Raw genomic sequence first — 22476 nt, 5'->3', positions numbered from 1 at the left:
CTCCTTCTTATCCAGCCACGCAATCAGCTTTCCCGCCTTGTCCCCGGCATCATACAACCGACCCTGCTGCTCCCTATACATAGTTTTGGCAGCGTCGGTGACAAGAGATCTGTATTCAAACTGTTTCAGGTTGAGGGCATGGAGCCCGTCCGGAGTGACACCCGCCTCCAAGGCCGACTCCAGCCCCGAGATGTCAGTCTCCAGCTTCACCACCGCCTCACTCCTGAGCTTCTTAGCCACCACTATCTGGGAGAGGGCGTGTCCGCGGATTACGGTTTTAAAGGCTTCCCACAGGGACATTGCAGACAACACAGACCCCTCGTTTTCAAGAAAGTATTGGTCCATAGCCTTAACCAGACTCTCGCGGGTCGTAGGGTCTCGCAGGTACCACGGGTTAATGGGAGCGATCCGCCCTGCAGACCGCGATTCGGTGTCAAAGAGAAGCCACAGCGGGGAATGATCGGAGATACCCCTCGCCAGGTGCCTGACCTCTCGAATTCGACCCGTCTGCGCCGCGGGCATAAGGAAATAGTCTAACCTAGAAAGACTCCCATGTGCCCCAGAGTGAAAGGTGTATTGACATTGGGTCGGATGCATTAATCGCCAACTATCCACCAGGCCGAAGGTCTCCAACAGACCACCTAGCCAAGCCTGGGCAGCGGGGAGGGCCCTGGGTGGGTGACGATCCAGGTCACCCGAGACCACCGAATTAAAATCCCCGCCCATAAGCAAAAGGCCATCCGGAAGTTCAAGCAGCATTCGACCCAAGTCCGCGAAGGTGGAGTTCTGTAGGCCTGGTGGGACGTAAATTGAGACCAGGGCAAGGGGATGCCCCTCCCACCTCCCAGTCAGACAAACATAACGCCCTCTGTCATCTGAGACCACCCTCGTGATCTCCAACGGAAGTGAGGATCGCAGGAGAATGCCCACCCCCCTGGAGCCAGTTGTGTAACCAGAGTGAGCCACGAGGCGGTATCCCCCCCTGTTCATGGCATGGCAGACATTACCAACCAAATGCGTCTCCTGGAGAAACACCACATCAGGAGTCAAACGACGCAAATACTGCAGAACTACCCCCCGTTTGATACGGTCCCCCAACCCATTGACGTTCCATGACATCAGCTTCAACCCGTCCCCCCCCATCCCCTCCAATAGATCAGAGGTCCCCCCGCAAGTAGCACAAGTCCCAAAAGTGGAAGAAAATCAATACCTCGCCCTGCAAACAAAAACCCCACTACAAAACAACCCCTCCTTCCCCCCCACCCCCCCCCCAACACCCAACTCCCCCCACCCTGCACCCCTGCGGGCCAAAAAACCCCCCCAAATTGCAGTGTGCCTGTCGCCCAACTAACCCCAGTCTACAAAAAGACCCCGGAGGAGGAAAGGGACCCGTCCCCGCCCGCCCCCCATACAGGTACTAGCAAAACACACTGAACCAAAGAAGTACAACCCAGCTGAGCAGAGCAAATTGGCAAAATGAAGGACCAAAAGTCACTCCAAAGGGGACCCGTCACCGTTGGCACCCGCAGAGGGCCCGGGACGGCCACCTCTGTCCGGCAGCGAGTCCAACCAGTCACTCACGGCCACAGGAGAGTCAAAGAAGGCAGTCCGATCCTCATGTTCCACTCGGAGTTTGGCAGGGTAGAGCATAGAGTACTTTAGGCCCAGCTCACGAAGACGACGTTTCACCCCCTGGAATCCCATCCGCTGCTTCTGGACAAGTTGAGTAAAGTCCGGATAAAAGTTAATGGATGAGTTCTCATGTCGAACCGGGCCATGGACCCGCGAGGCCTGCAGAATCGCATCCCGGTCTCTGTAGTAAAACAGTTTGGCCACGATAGGCCTCGGGGGGGCCCCCGGCCGTGGCCGCCCGCCCGGAACTCGATGAGCCCGTTCAACGGCAAAAAATTTAGTGAAGCCCGCAGGGGTCAGCTGTTGGAGGATGAGTTCCTCGACCAGGAGGTCAACCGGGCGGTCGTCGGAGGACTCCGGTACGCCGATGACACGGATGTTGTTGCGTCGGGCCCGTCCCTCGAAGTCCTCCAGCCGCCGGGCCATCTGCTCATTGACCACCTTGATGTCGCCAAGCGCGGCCTGCAGGTCCGACACATCCGAACCCAGGGTGGAGGTCCGCGCATCGAGAGTTTGAACCCTCTCGTTTGTTTTGGAGAGGTCCGCCCGTATTAAGGTGACATCAATCGCCACCGTATCGATCTTGCGGGCCAGGGCCTCATATTGCGTGGCGATGGTCTCCCTGATGCCATCAATGGCGCCCATGATGTCCTGTAGGGAAAGTTCCGAAGAGACGGATGTGCCACCACCGGCGACGTCTGAGGGGGGACCGGCCGTTCCAGGAGAGCCTCTGCCATGAGTGTAGCGGTCCATGTTGTTGGTCTGGACCGATCCTCCACGGAGGGAGGATTTAGTCTTACGCCCCTCGGGGCCCCCCTTGCCCCCCATGCGGCCACGGACTCCGAGGGGGACCGCCGATCAAAAGTAGTTGGGATACCGGCCCTGGAAACCAGCGCCTCACCCGAGGCCACAATATGGCGGTGCGGGGGGACCCAAGGCGATAGGCACTCTAGTGGCAGGTGGAGACAAAGCTTTGTGCTGAGCTTAGGGAAACACCCCGCCACCTCAATCGCTCACCGGCCAGCCCCCTGAGGTCTGAAAGTGAAACCGAAAGTGGCCAAGCGGCCCCTGGCACCGCGCCACCGCCGTTGTTGTTCAACTGCGACACGGCCCCACGGCTCACCTTCGCCCCGGGCACCTCCGTCGGGTGGGTCCCAAAAGTTCAAAAAACGATATTTCAGGATTCCCGGGTCCGATTAAATTCCTGAAAAGAGATACGTGCTCAGCCGGTCGTCATCTCCCAGATTCCATAAACCAAATCAGGATATTGTCAGGATAAATTCCGAGGAGCAGCGAGGGTCCGGGGAGCCCTGTGCTCACGCGACCATCTTGGATGCGCGCTAGGCTCCTCCTCTGGTATCCTATTTTAACGCTGCATTCTTTAACAACATTTGGGACAAGGTGTATGTTCTCTACAACAAGTATTGGCAGCTACTTCTGCTCTACATAAAGTCAGTTTGTGCTTATTAAACGGCAAGCTCAAGTATTACTAGTAATCTGTAAGAAGTTTTACAAGTGCGGCAAAAATGTGTTCTTGTGACCTGCTTCAGGATAGGGCCATCAGCGGTGAGAAAGTTATCATGGTGAGTTTTATTTTGTTATTTTTTACCTTGACTTTCTAGGAGTGTGGGCAGTTAAACAGTCACTTTGGCATTTCAAAACTGTAGCACGAGCCGGTTAATGCCTGTGAAGCTTACCTGTTCTACGGCGGTCGCGTGAAGGAGCTGCACGGAATTTTCTGACGTCTCCGTAGTTAAGACACGTATACGCACTGCTCAAAGACGTTTTCAAGCACTAACGCGCCTGGAGCTATCCGGCAGGCGTCTTTTCAGCATGCTGCCATCTTGGAGCTTCAGCAGCACGAATATTATGAAGTTAGGTTGTTGGCTGGACTGTCTGGTTCTCAGCTCGGTTTGACCAGCTTGAGTATGGCGTGATATGGAAGTATTTATTTGGCTGCAGCATCTTTTGTCTCTGCTTCTCCAGGATATATTCTTCTTTGGAGTTCTCTGCCGACGAGGAATCCAGCTGCTCTTGCCAATGTTGTGCGGTCCAGTAGCCACGCTCAGGTAACAACTCAACACATGGTTTAAGGTTGTTTATTCCTGGACTGACATTATTTTAACAAACTTGTTGGAAGTTGCAGCGGTCATGCAGTTCTAAGGAAAACAGTGTGTGTATCAGTCTCCTCCTTTACACCTTGGACAGTGACTCATTTTCATCTTAGAAATGGCACACAACTTAAAATGTTCTACAGTGTCTGTTGTCACGTCTGAGAAGTTTCTCATTGATGTTATAGTTAATCCTGTGTCGAAAAATTCTAGGTATGAGGTGCATGATAAAATAGTCTATGCCTAGAATGTTATTTTTTTTTTAAACAAATTTGTTTTGGGTGACTAGTTACAGTTTTATGCCAGAATTTTTTTCTCACCTTTCTCTTTCTTGTTTGTCTGGCATTGGATCTTTTGTAAGCCCATTTCCTTATGTTGGGTGGATGATCATATTGTTCTTTATGTGTTTTGGCTTGTGTTTTGCAAAGCCTGTATCCTTTTCTTGAGAGTGTTTCTATTCACAGTGTTTGAGTTCTCGGAGTGTGTTTCTCTTGTGTTTCTCTTCATAGTGTGGCACGTGTCTTTTCATGCAGTGTTATCTCACTTTGTGTCAGTAAGCTTAACTTTCTCTAAACTTTCCTTTTGTCTTAATATTAAAGGAGGAGGATGTGTGATATTTCGGTGCATCTTTCCATTCTTCTTTCCTCCTTTATTTAGTCCTTGTTCCCTCTTGTGATGTGGTTTTTACCATTCATCCCTGGGTTATGGACTATTGACTTCATTTGTACATTGCTGTGTATAGTTGTTTACATTTTAGTTTGATTTTATTAATTTTCAATTTTAAGGTGATTAGATAATGTAGTATCTTGCTGTTATGTTTATAATGTTCCCTGTTACCTGGTTCCTAGCTGCTCATTCAGTGCGAGTGTTCTGTATGGAATGTTGGTGTGATGGACATGAGCGGAATACTTGGGTGCCTGGTGTGAGTTTTGACAGTTGGAAGATGGGCTAAGCAGCAGGCAGGCTGCTCCCGGTAGGGCTGCTATCACTGATGTTATGGACTTAATAAATAACTTACAAAGACACTACTCGGCTACGCCTACTACTTTAACTCTACACATGGAACTTCAGCAGTACAATAATCATAGGTATTTTAATACATTTTTTGTGAAAAGCAGATTGCTAATGAATGCACACAGTCACTGCTAGCATTCAATCATACTCTGACATGAACTAACAATTAGTTTCTAACTTAATATCGCTTTTGAATTGCTTTCGTTTTTCTTTTAAATAAAAAAAAAAAACATATGCATCTGCACACAGCCAGTCAGTATTGTAACAACTTGATGATCTATGCATGTATACACAGGTAGAATACCCTAAATGTCATTCCAGTCTGCACCTTCATCCAACTACTGCCTTATATGGCCAGGCACTTACAGCTTCCAAGCACCTACACTAGTTTTGGAAAGAAGGTCAAACAATGGTCAAATAAGTTTATCGTATAGATCATTAAAACCATTAACATTTCTTTTTAAAAAACGATAGACACAATACATGCTTGATTTAACATCGCAATTTAGCATAGTTCTGTTAAATAGGTTAATATGTGCAAACTACCTTGGCGTGCAAAGAGAATGAATCTCGCCAAAATGCAAGTATGTGCAAAGATCCTACTCAAAGGAAAATCAAAATCACATTACCACTAAAATCCATAAACGGTATAGTTCACATTGCAAAATAAGCAGTGTATATTCTACACTGGTTCATAAACTGCAGCGTGCTTTCTAAAACTTCCACAGAATATTATACAGTGTACAAAAAAAAATGAGTACTGTGTGCAGGATATAAAAAATGTGTACTGGCCCAGTTTTTCAAAAGGTGTAAAGTGCGTTCTGCTGTCTAGTACTTTTACAGCCTTTGCCACCCTATTGCCTTCCATACCCAGAGGAGATACCAGGTACTTGGATAACAGGGAGGAGCACGGTCTGAACTTCGTTTAAGTCAATCCCAACTTCCATACACTTGCTTGCCCCTTAGAGCACGTCTTTAACAATAAATGATCTAACCGTAATGATCATAGTAATACCTCTTTTCAATTTAACTACTGAGCCAGTGCGGCTACCCTACCTTAAACAAAGCTCAAATTAAAAAATAACAATTCATACTTTAAAAGTTTAAAAACTATTGGGGAAGCACACAAACTGTTCAATAGGCGGAATTCACGTAGTACAGATCTTAATACCCCAGCTATTGCGTGGATGGCCCAATTTGCTTAGTAAATGATGTAATCAAAGCATGGTGTTGTTTTCGGGGTGTGGGTGCTGAATCCTGTGCTTGTAATACATTTTGTTTTAAGATTTTCAAAATGTAGTACATTTACTTTGCACACCGGGGGATCTGCTATTAAAGCAGACACCGGATGCATGAGCTCAAGTTCATACTCCCTCTGCAAGAATTTTTTTTTTTTAGCAAGAGTCTTCTTTGCTGGTTTAAAGTGGGACAGCAGCATAGCGCAAGTGGGACCACGACTCTTGATATCTATGGCATAACCTACAGGCACTATATGCTCCCGTGCCTGCCCAGCGTGGATTGAAGTCCCTTATTGGTAAGGCAAGAAGTCTCATATAGAGAATTTTGGCCAGATTTGCAGCATTAATGGAGACCGAAAAGTAGGATCGTGGTTTCCCCACCAGGTACGAGTCCTTTAGAGGCTGTGCCACCACTGAGTTGTTGATTGCATTTAAATCCTGTTCCCAGGAGGCCACTTTCATTCGCTTGTTAATGGCGGTCATACATGCGGAGTATGGGATGCCACCATCCCCAAAGGCCGAAACATCAATCTTGAATATCAGGATTGCTTCGTTTAATTGATTGGACCATGGGTTTTCCCCATTTTCATAGATGGTTTCAGACTGCATGTTATAGAGTTCTTAGGAGCTTTCCTGCACTTGATGTAATATTTTAACATGGATGCCATGCATTCTGTAGATTGAGTTACTAGCCCAAACTCTAGTCTTAATCTGGAGCATCGAGTGTATCGTGGTTGCTGAAATATTTTTTTATAAGCTCTGCTATTGCTGGAGCAGGGTTTTCTACTTAAACCCAAACATCAGTTTATATTTTTGTATGTCATAATTAAAATTACTAATGATTAATTATTAAGTACTAAGTTTTGTTGAGTTTTTTTTATTAACCAACCTTACTAATGAAAGAACTATACGTGGGAATGCAATTGCATGGCTAAATTAATAAGTGAACTAAGTTGGTGAGCAAATTAATTAAATAAGTGTGGCTTATGTGATATTTGTTATGTGATTGCGCTTTAAATTAATATGCTTTAATGCTTTATTATGTCGCAAATGGCTAGATAAATACATACACATAAGGGTATTAGTGGGAATTAACACTGTATAATCAATACAATGTAGTAACGTTGTTTTGTGTTTCTTTTTAATTAAGTTGTCCGTTGTGGCCTGTTAAGAAAATGGCCGACATTTACAGCCTGCATTCGAGTAGATGAAATTTGAAGAGAGGCCTCGCTGATTGTGACCTCGGCCTCTGCCTGAACTAAAAAGCTATGAAAAAAGATGACAACTCTGGGATGACCGCCAGTTATCCTTGGTAGAGAACATTTGTCACAAATGAACATTTTTGATAAACTTGTGGTGGCTTCACTGCGAGTGATACAATTCTGGAGAAAGACATCCGTGGATGTTACGAATTAGTTTTGGACTTCCTATTTCCTTGTTTTGAATTTCGAGATATCCAAGAGCGGAGATTCTTCTAATGTTGCAAGATGACATCCTTTCCTGCTTAACGGACGTTTTAGAGTTTGTTTGGAACTTTTAGTATGTAAATTTTAGTATAAATATTACTAGACTAGAGAGGGTCTGTGGCTACTTCTTCCTAAACTTATGCTCAAGAGGATCGATGCTGACAGAGAGAGTGACTCTACATGACAGCTTGAGAGACTTTAATTCTTTGCCGAGAGACGTGTCCTGACTTAGGAAACAACATTTAGCCAGAATAGGTAAATATGAGAATAATGATCTTGCAAATTGAATGGCTTTTCATATGAATTAATTTAGATAAATCATTCTTGTTTGAATTACAGTGTCGGGTGGTTATTTCTTTGTCATGTTATTGAGCTCTCAGATGTGTTTAATTGTTTTTATCAAGACTCAAGATAATTCAATTTGGTTGCATTGACCTCAAATTAGGTGCAGATTGATTAAAGAGTTCTCTCATATATTCAGTACGGATAGGGTAATAGAATGAATGTTGGTGTAATGGGCCCCACCAGCGTATGACGAGTGTATGTGCGCATGACTGTGAAATTACTTTGTCCGTGGAAGTAGGGAGAATTTATAAGCTTTGATCTGCAGCAGTTTCCTGGTAGCAGAATGATGGTTTTGATTATTGTCTTGATCTGATAGATTGCTTGTACATAGGCTTTTGGATTTATTGATTGATGTTGATACATGTACTAACACTAATTGTTGAAGTCATATTGAGTTACATGTAGTGTGTACGGCTTCTGGGACGTAGGGAGTCGGTGACAGTTCCGTAGTAGGGCAGAGGGAAGTGAGTGCTGCTCTCGGGAAAGGCGGGATTGTTGGCCCTGTACGAATGCAGGGAAAAGCGTGTGACAATTGAAGTTGCGCGTCGCATTGTCTGGGTTCGATTCAGTGACATTGTCGTGTGTTACTACTAGAGTCATATTTTCTGTATAAGAGAAGTGTGTATGGTTGCGAAGGTTATCTGTGAAGTTCTGGTCTTGGGTATCAGGGATCCTTTTTGGATTTCCGTTAACGCTTATCACTGGGAAGGTAATAGGTATTCTCTGAGCTTGTTTGAAGGACAGAGCAGAGGTAAGCGCTGCTTGGTTAACGCATGTTATAATTCTGTAGTAGGACAGATTGTTCGCTGTTCTCGGGAAAGACAGGATTCTGTGTGAATGAGCTACATTTTCTGGTGTGAAAGTGCGTGAATGTATGGGCATTTAATTGATTGTGAAGCTCTTAGGAACATTCCGGGAGGAAACAGTTAATGGATGCATGTTAGAAGGGCAGAGTAGAGGGATGTGCTACTGTGTCAACGAAAGTAACAATTCCGTAGTAGAGCAGAGGTAAGCGCTGTTCTGGAGAGAAGCGGGATTCTCGTGGGAAAGGTCTTTACTATTCTGTGGTTAGCGGAGCAGACAATGGAGATGTTTATATGTTGTAACGAATAGATTTGTAGAATTTGAAACAAAGTCTACCAAGAAGATTTTGTAAAGGAGGGGTAGACGAGTGACAGGAGACAGGAGTAGAAGCGACTGCAGCGACTGCTGACGTCAGAAAAGACCGCGCTGTGATTGGACAGTGGGTTAGAACAGTGAAAGCACTGAGATTGGTGTGTTGGTGTGAGCCGCGCAGGGATTGGAAGAAGTACAGGGTGACGTAGACGCTCCGGGATTGGTGCGTTAGTGTGGGTCGCGCTGTTATTGGACAAAAGATCGTACAGTTGTAGAAAGGACTAGAGGGTTGTGGTAAACGCAAAAATGTATTACCAAACAGAGGAAAAGAAAAAGAAACCCTTGTTCAGTAAAATTAAAAAATGGTTTGACAAGGATAAGGATATAGTAACTAGAGAAGGTGAGTTACTACCTCCGACAAGAACCCCTGCATCCTTCATGGTTGCGAAATATGGGTATCATACCTGTATTTGGTTAGACAATTGGGCTAAGTGCACTAGAGAAGATGGTGTTTCAGCATTCCCGGAACATGGTTCATTTAATCTGGCCGTGTTGAGAAATTTACGGGAAAAAATGATGAGTCTAGAGCCCAGACCAAGGCCAACACAGTTCGAGGCATTGGTAGAATGGGAAGATGAGGTGCATGAGCGAGAAAAACAGAGGAGTGGAGGTAATTATAGGTATATGTTTGGAAGGAAAGATGATCGTGAAACTCATCATGATCGAATGAGGAGATGGTGAGATGCTAGTATGACAGAGGGACTATATCCTGTAAGAACTGTTGAGGCAACAGAAGGGAGGAAAGGTACGGAAAAGGTACATAATGCAGAATAGAGAGGGTATGGGGCTAATGAATATGAGGATGAAGTCTTGGATGACATGATCTACAAGAGACCACCTCCATATAGACAAGAACCAGAAGTGAGAACACCAGTTGTTACCCCAATGAGAGATACTTTGCAAATCATAAAAACAGAAGTTGTGACACCTGATCTGAAAAGTAGTAGCTCTTTCGCGGAAAGGGAAAGAGAGAGAGAGAGGGAAAGAGAGAATGAAATCGAGGATGAAAAAACAAGAGAATTAGCAAGAACCACATTTGAGTTGACAGTGAAAATCAGGGAATTGACTAAGAATCTAGAAGCTGTTACGGTGCCTGTAACCATAGGTACGGTTTTGCCTATTTTTGATAAGCAAAGAACGGGTGAAAGTGGTTTAACAGTTCCATATGTAGGCATATGTAGGAAATGGACTAGTTAGTTCTCCGGAACAGTCAGGAATGAGGATGGGAGAGAATCAGTTGAGACATACCATATGTGGTGGAGAGTTAAATGTACAGCCTAACTCAGGATTGAATACTGGTTGTGTGGAAGGAAATGTTATGATGGGAGGATACATTTTGGAACCACAGAGGATGACAGAACAAGTGAGTACAGAAAAATCTACAGGAATAACGGCTGAGGATTTGAATGATTGGTTGAAAGCTCTTCAAAAGAAGGACAAAGATTCTCAGGCAATTGATGTAGCCAGGTTACGTATGGAATTGGAGGAGCTTATAGTGGGGACAATTCCTACAGAAACGTTAAAAAATCATCATGATGGAGAGTTGTTATTCATGTTCAAGAGCATCACATGGAGGGCTAAGAATACACATGACAGGTTAAAAGGAATAGCGAGTGAAATGGGAATTGACATGGATAAGGTGAAAGCTTTACAGAAGCCTTACTGAGTGGATTTTACGGATAAGGATATTGAGAATCTAAATGACGTTGGCCGAACAGGGCAAATTAAGGAAATTATTGGATTATTGCGAAAATGGGGTGATGTGGAAAAGTGGAAGGATAGGTGGTATAAGAAAAGAGAAGATACAGTGGACAGGACTTATTCAGCATTCCCTATAAGAGAAAAGGAAAAAACAGTGGATGCTTATCCTATGAGAGAGATTCCTGGAGGAGGATATGTACATGTCCCATGGACTAGGCAGGATATTTTGTCATTTACAAATGATTTCCCTCGACTGAGAGAGAAGCCTGTCGAGTGGTATAGGCAGGTTGATAGGTTTGTGAAATTGTCAAAAGTGCTGTGGATTGACCTGAATAGTCTGTTTGATATAATTGTTCCAGCAGACTTGTGGGCAGAGTGTAAAATAGTCATAGATTGGCCCACTAAAGAATACCCGAGAGATCAAAGAACAGGAGCTCCAGACCCGGAGGTTATGAAAAAATATGAACAGGTCATAGTGTTCTTGAAGAATAAGGTACCTCCTAAAGAGACAGATTGGGTTAAGATAGATCGAACACATCAGGAAGTAAAAGAATCAGTTCATGCCTTTTATGAAAGGTTAATACTGGCTTTTAAACAGTTCAGTGGAGATGAACATCTGGGTGATAAGGATTTGAGTCATTTTGTATACAGATTTGTATATGGCTTACGACCTGAAATCAGTGAAAGGATACGTGAGCACACAGTTGATTGGCAGAGTAAGAAGATTGATGAGATCTTGAGACATGCGAAATACTTCAGTGATGAAATTGAGGCGAAACAAAGAAAGCTGAAGGAAAAAGCGATGTGGGCACAGGTGAAGGTTGCAGAAAGACAAGAAGCACAACTGGTTGAACAAGCAAATAATCCAGGAAATAGGCCCAGATATGGTACAGGAAAAGGAAAGGGGAACATTGAGGAGGCGAAGAAAAAATTTCCGTGCCACAACTGCGGAAAATTAGGGCACTGGAGATCCGAGTGTACGAATCCACCATTAGTGAATAATGACAATAAATCCTTGAATCAACAGGTGCAGAACGAGGGGTGTAATCATCCGCAGCAACAGCAGAAGGTTGTCAAGCAGCAGAATCAAGAGCCAAAACGCCTTTGCCACAGAACAGAGGATCCCAGAAATACAATCAAGACTCTGGATTCTACAATGAGGAACAGGTAAACAAACCGGGACGTACAAATCCAGTACAGCTATATTGGCTAAAGAATGAGGGAAGTGAGTCTGAAGGGGACTTCTGACGGTGCCGAAGAGAGGAGGAAGAGTGCATACTTGGAGCAACTCTAGAAATAGACCAGGCAGGACCATTTGTAGATGGGAAAATAAATGGAGAAAGTGTTATACTTTTTTAGTAGACACAGGAGCGACGAGATCAACTGTCAGGTCAGCAGATATAAGAAATCTTCCTCTCTCGGACGAAGCAATCCAAGTGGTTGGTGTATCTAATACACAGATTAGGACTCGCCTTACTGAACCAGTAAGGGTAAGGATAGGGACATTTTCAGATATGCACAGGTTCGTAGTGTGTGACACTAGTCCAGTGAACTTGTTAGGTAGGGATTTGTTGTGTAAAATGAATTGCACAATTTTTTGTACTCCGGATGGAATAGCATTTGAGACACCGGATGAGGATGTCTTTTATACAGAGTAACTCTAGGTAATAGAGAAAATGAGGTTGTGGGAACATATGCTGTATTTAATCCAGATGATTTACCTCAAGAATTGAGACACACAGTAAAAGCAGCAGTTTGGGATTTTACTGGAGAGGATGTGGGATTGATGAATAATGTAGATCCAGTAAAGATTACAGTGAAAGAGGGAATCTCTTATCCTAATATCCCACAATACAGATGGACACCAGAGATAATTGAAGGAATAACACCTATAATTGACAAAATGATTCAGCAAGGAGTCTTGAGAGAGTTACTCAGTAGCCCATGTAATTCACCTATAATGGGACTGAAGAAACCTAATGGGAAGTTTAGAATAGTACAAGATTTGAGAAAGGTTAACAAAATTGTGGTATCATGCTGTCCTATTGTGCCAAATCCATCAGTGATTTTGTATCAGATTCCCCATGATGCTGAATGGTACACAGTAATTGATTTGTGCCATGCTTTCTTTTCAATTCCATTGCATCATGACAGCCAGCCGATTTTTGCATTTCGGTTTGGACAGCGTATTTTGGCATGGTGCCGAATTCCACAGGGGTATACAGAGAGCCCTTCAATATTCAATCAGTTACTGAAGAAATCTTTGGAAAGTCTGACCATGCCTGAAAGCTCAGTACTAGTACAATATATCGATGACCTACTTGTGGCATCGAAAACACGTGAAGCCTGTGAAGTAGATACCATAGCTTTATTGAATCATCTGGCTGATGGAGGATTAAAGGTATCTCCAGCCAAATTGCAGTTTTGCAAGAAAGAAGTGCATTATCTTGGACACAATATTGAAAAAGGTCTAAGAAAAGTGACCATTGACAGGATCAAAATTATCAGAGGAATGAGAGCCCCAATGACCCAGAGAGAAGTGAGAATGTTTCTGGGAATGATAGGTTATTGTCGTCAGTGGATAAGTAACTTTTCCCTGATAGCAAAGCCACTGATTAAATTAACCAAAAGTGAAGTAAAAGACCCATTGGAATTGAATGCAGAACAAATGGCAGCATTCGAAGAATTAAAGAACAGATTATGTGAAGCCCCTGCTCTAGGAATGCCAGACTATGAGAAGGAGTTTGAGCTGTATTGTAGTGAGAGGAATGGATGTGCACTTTCAGTGTTAATCCAGAAACATGGACGTCTGAGGAGGCCAATTGCGTACTTCTCATCAACACTTGACCCAGTAGCTGTGGGTTTACCAGGTTGCCTGAAAGCAGTAGCTGCTACATGCAGAAGCTTGGAAGTGAGGGTATAATAATGGGATATCCTGTACGGGTGTTCGTTCCTCATGATGTGGCAATTCTTTTGACAAGAAGCAGAACTCAATATATGTCATATAGTCGGCTGACTAAATATGAGAAAATCATTCTGGGAGCATCAAATGTGACTCTTGAGAGATGTGTGAATGTGAATCCAGCAACACTGTTGCCAGATGCTGAAAATGTGAGTGTGAGAGATGATGTTGATCATGATTGCTTGGATGTGCTTGATTACTGTACAAAACCGAGACCAGACATAAGGGATCTGCCACTGCCTGAGAGTGATCATGTGTTTGTGGATGGATCATGTCTGAGAACAGAAGAAGGTGTGCTGAGTGCTGCATACGCGGTGTGTAAAGTTTCAGAAGTTATGGAAGCTTCACCTTTGAAAGGAGTTAAATCTGCTCAGCTAGCGGAATTGGTGGCACTGAAAAGCTTGCAAGATTGGAAGAAATGTGAGAGTGACTTTAATGACCGATAGTCAGTACGGATTCGGAGTTGTTCATGATTTTGGCCAGCTTTGGCTACAGAGAGGTTTCCTGACCTCAAGTGGAACTCCTATAAAGAATGCTGAAGTGATTGGGAAATTGCTTGAGGCGATACAGCTGCCTAAGGAGTTAGCAGTTGTAAAATGTGCTGCTCATGGACAGGGTGATGATTTTGTTACTCTTGGAAATAGGTTTGCAAATGACATATTGTGCAAGGAACAATCATTCCATTAACAGGGGAAAAGAGAAAGAAATGTCTTTTTGTTCTGTGATGTTTACTAATGTAATGGAAACATGGGAGGAGGTGAGGCAGTTGCAGGATAAAGCAGGAGATGAGGAAATGAAAGATTGGATCAAGGCAGGTTGTGCACCAAGAGAAAAGGATCATGTATGGATCTATAGGGATGGAAGACCAGTCATGCCAAATGCTATGTTGTCAACAATGGCAAGAATGTATCAGGGCCAGGGACACCTGGGGAGGGATGCTATGATTAGATCCTTTAAGCAGACCTGGTACAATGCAAAGTTCAGGCTGATAGCAGAGAGCATCTGTCAAAGATGTTTGATTTGTCAGCAATTCAATCCTGAAAAGAAAACAGTGGTGAGCCTAGGAACAATAGGCAGGGAAGGAGGTCCTTTTACCAGAATGCAAATAGATTTCATTGAAATGCCCCAAGTCAATAGATTGAGGTATGTTCTAGTGGTAGTCTGTTTGTTCTCAAGGTGGGTGGAAGCATATCCAACTAGGAGAAATGATGGAATAACAGTGGCCAAGTTGCTGTTAAGAGAGTTGATTCCTAGGTACGGGTTCCCAATGACAATTGAGTCAGATAGAGGAGGACACTTCTATAATGAACTCATGAGTTTAATTTGTGAAGCATTGAGTATACCGCAGAAGCTACATTGTGCATACCGACCAGAGGCTTCTGGCGTTGTTGAACAGATGAATGGTACAATCAAAAACAGAATTGGCAAGATGTGTTTAGCCACTGGAATGAAATGGCCTGATGTCTTGCCTCTAGTGCTGATGACTATTAGGTCTACTCCAGACAGAACTACGGGGTTGAGTCCAAATGAAATAATAATGGGACGTGCAATGAGACATGCATTCGTGCCTGTCAACAAGCTGATGACTATAACTGATGACATGATTTTGGATTACTGTAAAGGCCTGGCTGACGCAGTTCATTCTGTGTTTCACCAGGTTGGAGAAGACGCCACCACACTTGAAAAGAAGGCAGCCCATGATCTGAGCCCAGGGGACTGGGTAAGAATAAAAGTGCACAGAAGAAGAAATTGCTTGGTTCCAAGGTGGGGAAGGCCAAGACAAGTCATTCTGACTACGACGACTGCTGTAAAGTGTGCTGGAGTGAAGAACTGGATCCATGCAAGCCATACTCAGAGTTCCAAATCCAAAGGATGGGACTGGGAAAGAATACTTTGAAGAGTCGGATTCCAGTGATGATGCAGACACTGAAACAGTGAGAAGAAAAAAGAATCCTGAACGGGGGGGAAAGAGAGTCAGAAAGAGAGTCAGGAGATTCTTTTTTCTTACCGGAAGAAGTTTCAAGAGGAACATTGCGAACCTCAGAAGAGTTCAGATTCTGGAAAAGTGCCTGAAGTTCTAACTAGCAGTGGAAAAGATAAAGAGAAAGAAAGAAAAGAAAAGAACGATTCCACAGAGACTATACCTGAGTCAAATGAGGAAGTTGAGAGAAATCCATCTGAGATAATTCTTGAAGAAGTAGGGTCAGAAGAAGATAGAGAGGGACAGATTGCGGAAGAACCCCGAGGAGATGTAGGGAACATTCATGATGAGCTAGGTGAAGGGACAAATAGACAGCAAGAAGATTGCGTGTCGGAGACCCGAGGAGGGGCAGTAGTAGGGAAATCTCAATTGGTGGAGAAGAAGATTGTGGAAAAAGAGAGAATTGTTGATGAACAAGAGGCAAATGAGACAGAATCGGATGAGAGTGGGAATGAGATACCAGAAGGTCGAGTTCTGAGAAAGAGGACTTGGATTGGAGAAAGGAAAAATAAAGAAGTAAAACAGAAAAGAAATGTAAAAGGAGATCTTGGGCCTAACAAGATAAAGAGGCTGAGATATCGACTAACACGAGTTAACTCATCAAAAGCTGAACAGGTGAACGAGGTGTCAAGCCAAAATCAAGCGAAAGAAGAAGAACGAAAAGAACCAAAGGAACCAGAGGAGATCAAGAGAATCAGAAAGCCCAACCAGAAGTATAGGTCACCAGAATGGACGTATGTGGCACTGTCTGAAGAAGAAGAAGAGGCCGAGGCAGAGGGTCAAGGAAATCCAGAGGGGACCTTACTGAAAGTGGTTGAGGAGGAGAAAACTGTTGGAATCCTGAAAGTTATCTTGTCTGACATTGGAGAAGAGACAGATGTTCAGGATCTGTTACAATTTGATGTTGATGAAGAAGGAGTGAAAAGTGATGAAAATCCAAATTGAGTGAACTGAAGGGGTCACTTGGAGAAGAGTGAAGAAGAAGAAATCTAAAAAAAAAATTAACAGATTGTAACGATCTAGTGGATGTTTGCTGTCCTAGGGGTTCAGTAGTGGAGTAGTAGAGGCTAAGTCAAAAGACACAGTCAAAGTAATAAGATGGCTAAGACAGAAAATAATCAAAGTAGATGTACCTTCCTGAAAAGATGGTGCAGAATGTGCTGCTGCTGTACAGGACTATTGATGCTACTATGGAGTGTGCTTGCTTTATTAGTTACTTTTAGAGTTACAGTAGAGACTTTGGGAATACATACTGAGAATATGACTAACATAGGGAAGAGTTTGCAGAAAGTAGTACCAACTAGAATTAGTAATATATACGTACACAAGGATAGGTCAATTAATGATTTTTCTAGCAATGTTTTTTCAAAATTATTGTATGAATATGTAAAGACAATGGAGGTAAGGGATTGCTACGTCTGTATGCAGTTACCTGCATCCGTTATAGAGGGAGTTACTTATCATCTCCCAGCTACGTATGGAATTTCATGTAGTGTGTTGATTAGTATTTTTCATTTATTAGGGAAAATAGATTATGATATGTCTAATAAGGATAACATTTTTGGGCAATTGCCTATGAATAAAAAACTGAATCCTGCTAAAGAAGCTAACATTTTAGGTGAAATTTTTATTGAAACAGAAGAATTAACATTAGATTACATTTTTAGAAACAATTTAACATGTAGTTTGAAGAAATAAGAAGAAGCTTTTCTAGACATGGTAGAGAAAAGGAGAATGGGTATGCATGAAAAGGCAGGAGGATATAAAATGAGTGAGACAATGTGGGACATTGAGATGGGAAAGGAGTTGAAGAATGGGGCCAGTCCAACTTTGGCTTTAGATGCACCACAGAAGGGTAAATTATGCATTACCAGAAGAAAATCCCAATATGATTATTATTTTGTGGGGACTAGTGAGTGCCATGATACATACTTTATTGCAACAGGATGGGGATTTAAAGGAGGAGAGGATCCAGTTTTCCCGGGAGTGTATTATATTTGTGGGAATAAAGCTTATTATAGGTTGCCTGACCATTGGTATGGCACATGTTATGTTGGCCTGGTCTTTCCAAAGATTTTCCATGTGGATAGAATAGAAGATGCAGAACAAATTAATTTACTAACACGTTTTAAAAGAGAAACTTGGACAGAAATTGTAGGAGATATTTTCGGAGTTTTGATACCAGCAGTGGGAATTTCATTAAATGCATATGGAATTCGGAAGCTGTCAACAGTGGTGGATCGCTTATCGACAAGCACCGCTGGAGGGTTTCTATTGGTGAATACAGAGATGGTTGCCTTACGCGCTATGTCTATGCAAAATCGACTTGCCCTTGATATTCTATTGGCAAAAGAGGGTGGAGTCTGTGGAATGCTGAAAGTTCAACATTGTTGCACTTACATTCCTGATGAAAGCAAAGATCTAAAAGTTTATATCAAAAATATTACTGATTTGTATGAAGAATTAGTACCACTGGAAGCTGAAAGTATCTGGACTAAAATGACTAATAAGATGATTGCTGTTAAGAATTTTATAGCTAAGATAGGTAGTACCATTTTTGGTAAGATATTATTTCCATTGACATGTGTGATTGTTACTTTATTGATTCTTAGATTAGGATGTTTATGTTGTAGATATAGGAGGAATAAAAAGAAAATAATAAAAGAAAATGTTGAAAAGAGACGAAAGAGGTCAAAAAGAGACCTACAAGAAATATGATTGGAAGAATTTAGGGAGAGCATGTACTTGGAAACAAAAAGAGATGATGAAAGAGAAACTGGAGTTTAATGAAAGAACAAAAAGACATTTGAATTTTTCCTAAAAAAGGGGAACTAAATTTTTTGGGTTGGATTTTTGTGGTGATGATATATCACCAAAGGGGGGATTGCTGGAGCAGGGTTTTCTACTTAAACCCAAACATCAGTTTATATTTTTGTATGTCATAATTAAAATTACTAATGATTAATTATTAAGTACTAAGTTTTGTTGAGTTTTTTTTATTAACCAACCTTACTAATGAAAGAACTATACGTGGGAATGCAATTGCATGGCTAAATTAATAAGTGAACTAAGTTGGTGAGCAAATGAATTAAATTAAATAAGTGTGGCTTATGTGATATTTGTTATGTGATTGCGCTTTAAATTAATATGCTTTAATGCTTTATTATGTCGCAAATGGCTAGATAAATACATACACATAAGGGTATTAGTGGGAATTAACACTGTATAATCAATACAATGTAGTAACGTTGTTTTGTGTTTCTTTTTAATTAAGTTGTCCGTTGTGGCCTGTTAAGAAAATGGCTGTCATTTACAGCCTGCATTCGAGTAGATGAAATTTGAAGAGAGGCCTCGCTGATTGTGACCTCGGCCTCTGCCTGAACTAAAAAGCTATGAAAAAAGATGACAACTCTGGGATGACCGCCAGTTATCCTTGGTAGAGAACATTTGTCACAAATGAACATTTTTGATAAACTTGTGGTGGCTTCACTGCGAGTGATACAATTCTGGAGAAAGACATCCGTGGATGTTACGAATTAGTTTTGGACTTCCTATTTCCTTGTTTTGAATTTCGAGATATCCAAGAGCGGAGATTCTTCTAATGTTGCAAGATGACATCCTTTCCTGCTTAACGGACGTTTTAGAGTTTGTTTGTAACTTTTAGTATGTAAATTTTAGTATAAATATTACTAGACTAGAGCGGGTCTGTGGCTACTTCTTCCTAAACTTATGCTCAAGAGGATCGATGCTGACTGAGAGAGGGTGACTCTACATGACAGCTTGAGAGACTTTAATTCTTTGCCGAGAGACGTGTCCTGACTTAGGAAACAACATTTAGCCAGAATAGGTAAATATGAGAATAATGATCTTGCAAATTGAATGGCTTTTCATATGAATTAATTTAGATAAATCATTCTTGTTTGAATTACAGTGTCGGGTGGTTATTTCTTTGTCATGTTATTGAGATCTCAGATGTGTTTAATTGTTTTTATCAAGACTCAAGATAATTCAATTTGGTTGCATTGACCTCAAATTAGGTGCAGATTGATTAAAGAGTTCTCTCATATATTCAGTACGGATAGGGTAATAGAATGAATGTTGTTGTAATGTGCCCCACCAGCGTATGATGAGTGTATGTGCGCATGACTGTGAAATTACTTTGTCCGTGGAAGTAGGGAGAATTTATAAGCTTTGATCTGCAGCACTATGACATAGTTCTCAGGAAGCATCCAGTACACTGTGATAAGCAAAGTGACCTACTGCAGGACTCGGGTTAATGCTGCTTTCATTACCTTTAAAATAGGGGTCACAGAGGCACTGCTTAGAACGCGGTTTAATTGCCCAATCCCGTAGGTAATAGCTGCTGCCTTCTTTTTAAGATTATTTGATTGGGCGACAGCAGAGCCGCTTTTACTAAACCACACGCCCACATACTTGTAATCTCTCGCAGTAGAGATGGTTTTGCCATCCAAAAGCCAAGTAGCCGTCTTCTTAAGTCGACAGCTGTCAAATATCAAAACGTTAGTTTTGACCTGGTTCACCTGCAGATCATTGGCTATATTAAATTTGCTTAAGGTGTCCAGTGACTTTTGCAGGCCCAATTTAGTGTGATCAATGACCACTATGTCATCAGCGTATTGAATTATTTGCAGAGAGACGGAACTTAGCTTTGGGGAGACCAAACTACAGGTATCCAGTACCTTCCCTATATCAGCAGTGTGCAAGTTGAACAGTATAGCAGCCTGAACGCAGACCTGTTTTAGCCCTCTGTTTGTATCTGTTTTTCGTGTAAGCATGGATGGACCAGTTTTCACCCGGACCCATGTCTCAGTATGTAGAGAAATGATGGCTCTTAAAAGGTTTGTTGGTATGCCCCAGGCATTGAGCTTCCTCCAGAGGGTGGCCCCATCCACCCTGTCAAAATCTGGACTATAGTTTATAAAGCAGCACAAAAGATGTGAACTGTACCTCTGTAGGCGGCGATACCAGGGGACTGATAAAGCTTGAATATTATCTACAGTAAATGACCGAGTCCTAAATCCTGATTGAAAATAAATGGCAGAATGTATTCCTGGTCTATCCATGCTTCTAAATTGTCTAGTAAAATTCGGGCATATGCTTTTGCCTCAATGTCAAGTAAGGCGACTAATCTATAGGTTGCAGCTAGCGTTCCGTCTCCACACTTAAATATGGGGCATAAAATGGATCCTTTCCAGACCTCAGGGATAACAGCGTTTTGAAAAGAATGCTTTAAAGGACAGACAGCACGCTGGCCCAACTTCGTTGGGCATCCTTAAAAAGGCCAGCTGGAAGGCCGTTAGGGCCTGGGGCTCAGTCTGATTTCAGCTGTTTTAATACTTTTGCCACCTTCTGCTAGTTTGTTCAACTACCCAACATCATCTGGCTCTCCTCCTCAAGGTGTTCCTGCCCATTGAACAGGTTAGTTTGATATTGTGGTCTTGGTTCAATTTCCCCTGGATCTGTCTAACTAGTCGGGGTTGTGGCTACGAACTGACCAACCCCTCGTATGTTGACAAAATGATCCACGTACAGTTCAACAATTTGCCATACCCATGCTGCTTCAGAGACTCCCTTCTCCCTGAATGCATTGCTATTTTTTGATTTGTTAATATAGGCCCAAAAGCGAGCCCGATTAGAGTCTTTTAATAGCTGGAAGACGGGGGGCCATTCTTTGTACTGTTTCTCCTTCTGATGCTCCCAAACTGTTCTTTTGTGTGACTTTCTGACCAGTTTTACTGCAGCAGCTGAAGATTTTGATGGATTGAGTCGATGCACACCCTGAGCTTTGAAAAGGTATCTTTTGGAAAGGATGATTGCCTTGCAAAAATTACTAGGCCTCACTAATTTCTGTGCCACCTGTTGGAATTTGGTGTTGTACTCCTGTTCCAGTAAATGCTTTCGTAAATCCTCCATGTACCTTCCCCACTCCTGTAGAGCGTATTCTGGATGCATTGGTAAGCTCTAGAGCATCTAACCAGGTGCAGACCATAGGTCTATGAACAGACTGCTATTTAATTCTTCTTACTAATTTCAATATCTCTTCCTTAGAGGAGGTGCTCACCTTGATGATTTTTTCTGCAAGTTGGACTGCAAGTTTCAGAGTGCACTTCAATGGATTGTGGTCACTTTCCGGTCTGACTGATTTTCAAAATGATTCAGCCGAGCAGCCAACTAAGCCTTCAGACAGGAGGATGTAGTCTATGGAGGATATATTTTTACAGGTTGGGGGAAGGGGGGGGGGGAGGGGGGGGATACCTACTCCTTATTTCTCGCTTAAGACTCAGCAGATGCTAGATTGTGAAGATTCATAAAGCCATTGATTGCAGATCCTCCACTTTATCTGGAGACTCCTACGGTGGTCGCCGACAGACCTCTGATATTGAAATCGCCAGTAATTACAAGTTCATTGCACGGATGGTCTAAAAAAGTTCCCCGAGGCTTTCAAGAAAGAGGTTTATCAACTCGGTCATTGCTTTCCTTTGAGCGTTCAGATAACTGAGCAGAATCAAACCCATTTTTTACCTTTGAATTCCAAGCTCTGTATGAAAGAGGGCATATTTGCACTTTTCAGGAGAGCTGAAATACTTTCACAGCCAGAGTTCCACTTCCCTAAAGGTGGCATGCATTCTTGCATAATAGGCAACTGGAGCCATATTACTAACAGTATCCCAGGGGAGCAACAGGTGTGTGCCCCCACCAGTTCAAAGCAAGAACCATACCCTAATAAACGCACAATAGCTTCCACAATTGAACTGTTACTGTCATTGACTGGGTGGCCTTTCTTAGCTTCATAAGCAATTTAAAACACAGCTCTAATTCAAATGTAAGC

General features: G+C 42.7%; 1 protein-coding gene across 2 annotated transcripts in view; it reads right to left on the bottom strand.

The window, feature by feature from the left end:
• The window catches only part of BRF1 (BRF1 general transcription factor IIIB subunit), a 1136639-nt gene that overhangs the window by 942996 nt on the left and 171167 nt on the right, over positions 1–22476 (bottom strand). The gene's annotated exons all lie outside the window — the stretch shown is intronic.

This window comes from Triturus cristatus, chromosome 9 (genome assembly GCF_964204655.1).
Source record: "Triturus cristatus chromosome 9, aTriCri1.1, whole genome shotgun sequence".
Classification (NCBI taxonomy): domain Eukaryota; kingdom Metazoa; phylum Chordata; class Amphibia; order Caudata; family Salamandridae; genus Triturus; species Triturus cristatus.
The sequence above is the reverse complement of the archived record's forward strand: the minus strand, read 5'-3'. Positions and strand labels throughout refer to the sequence as shown.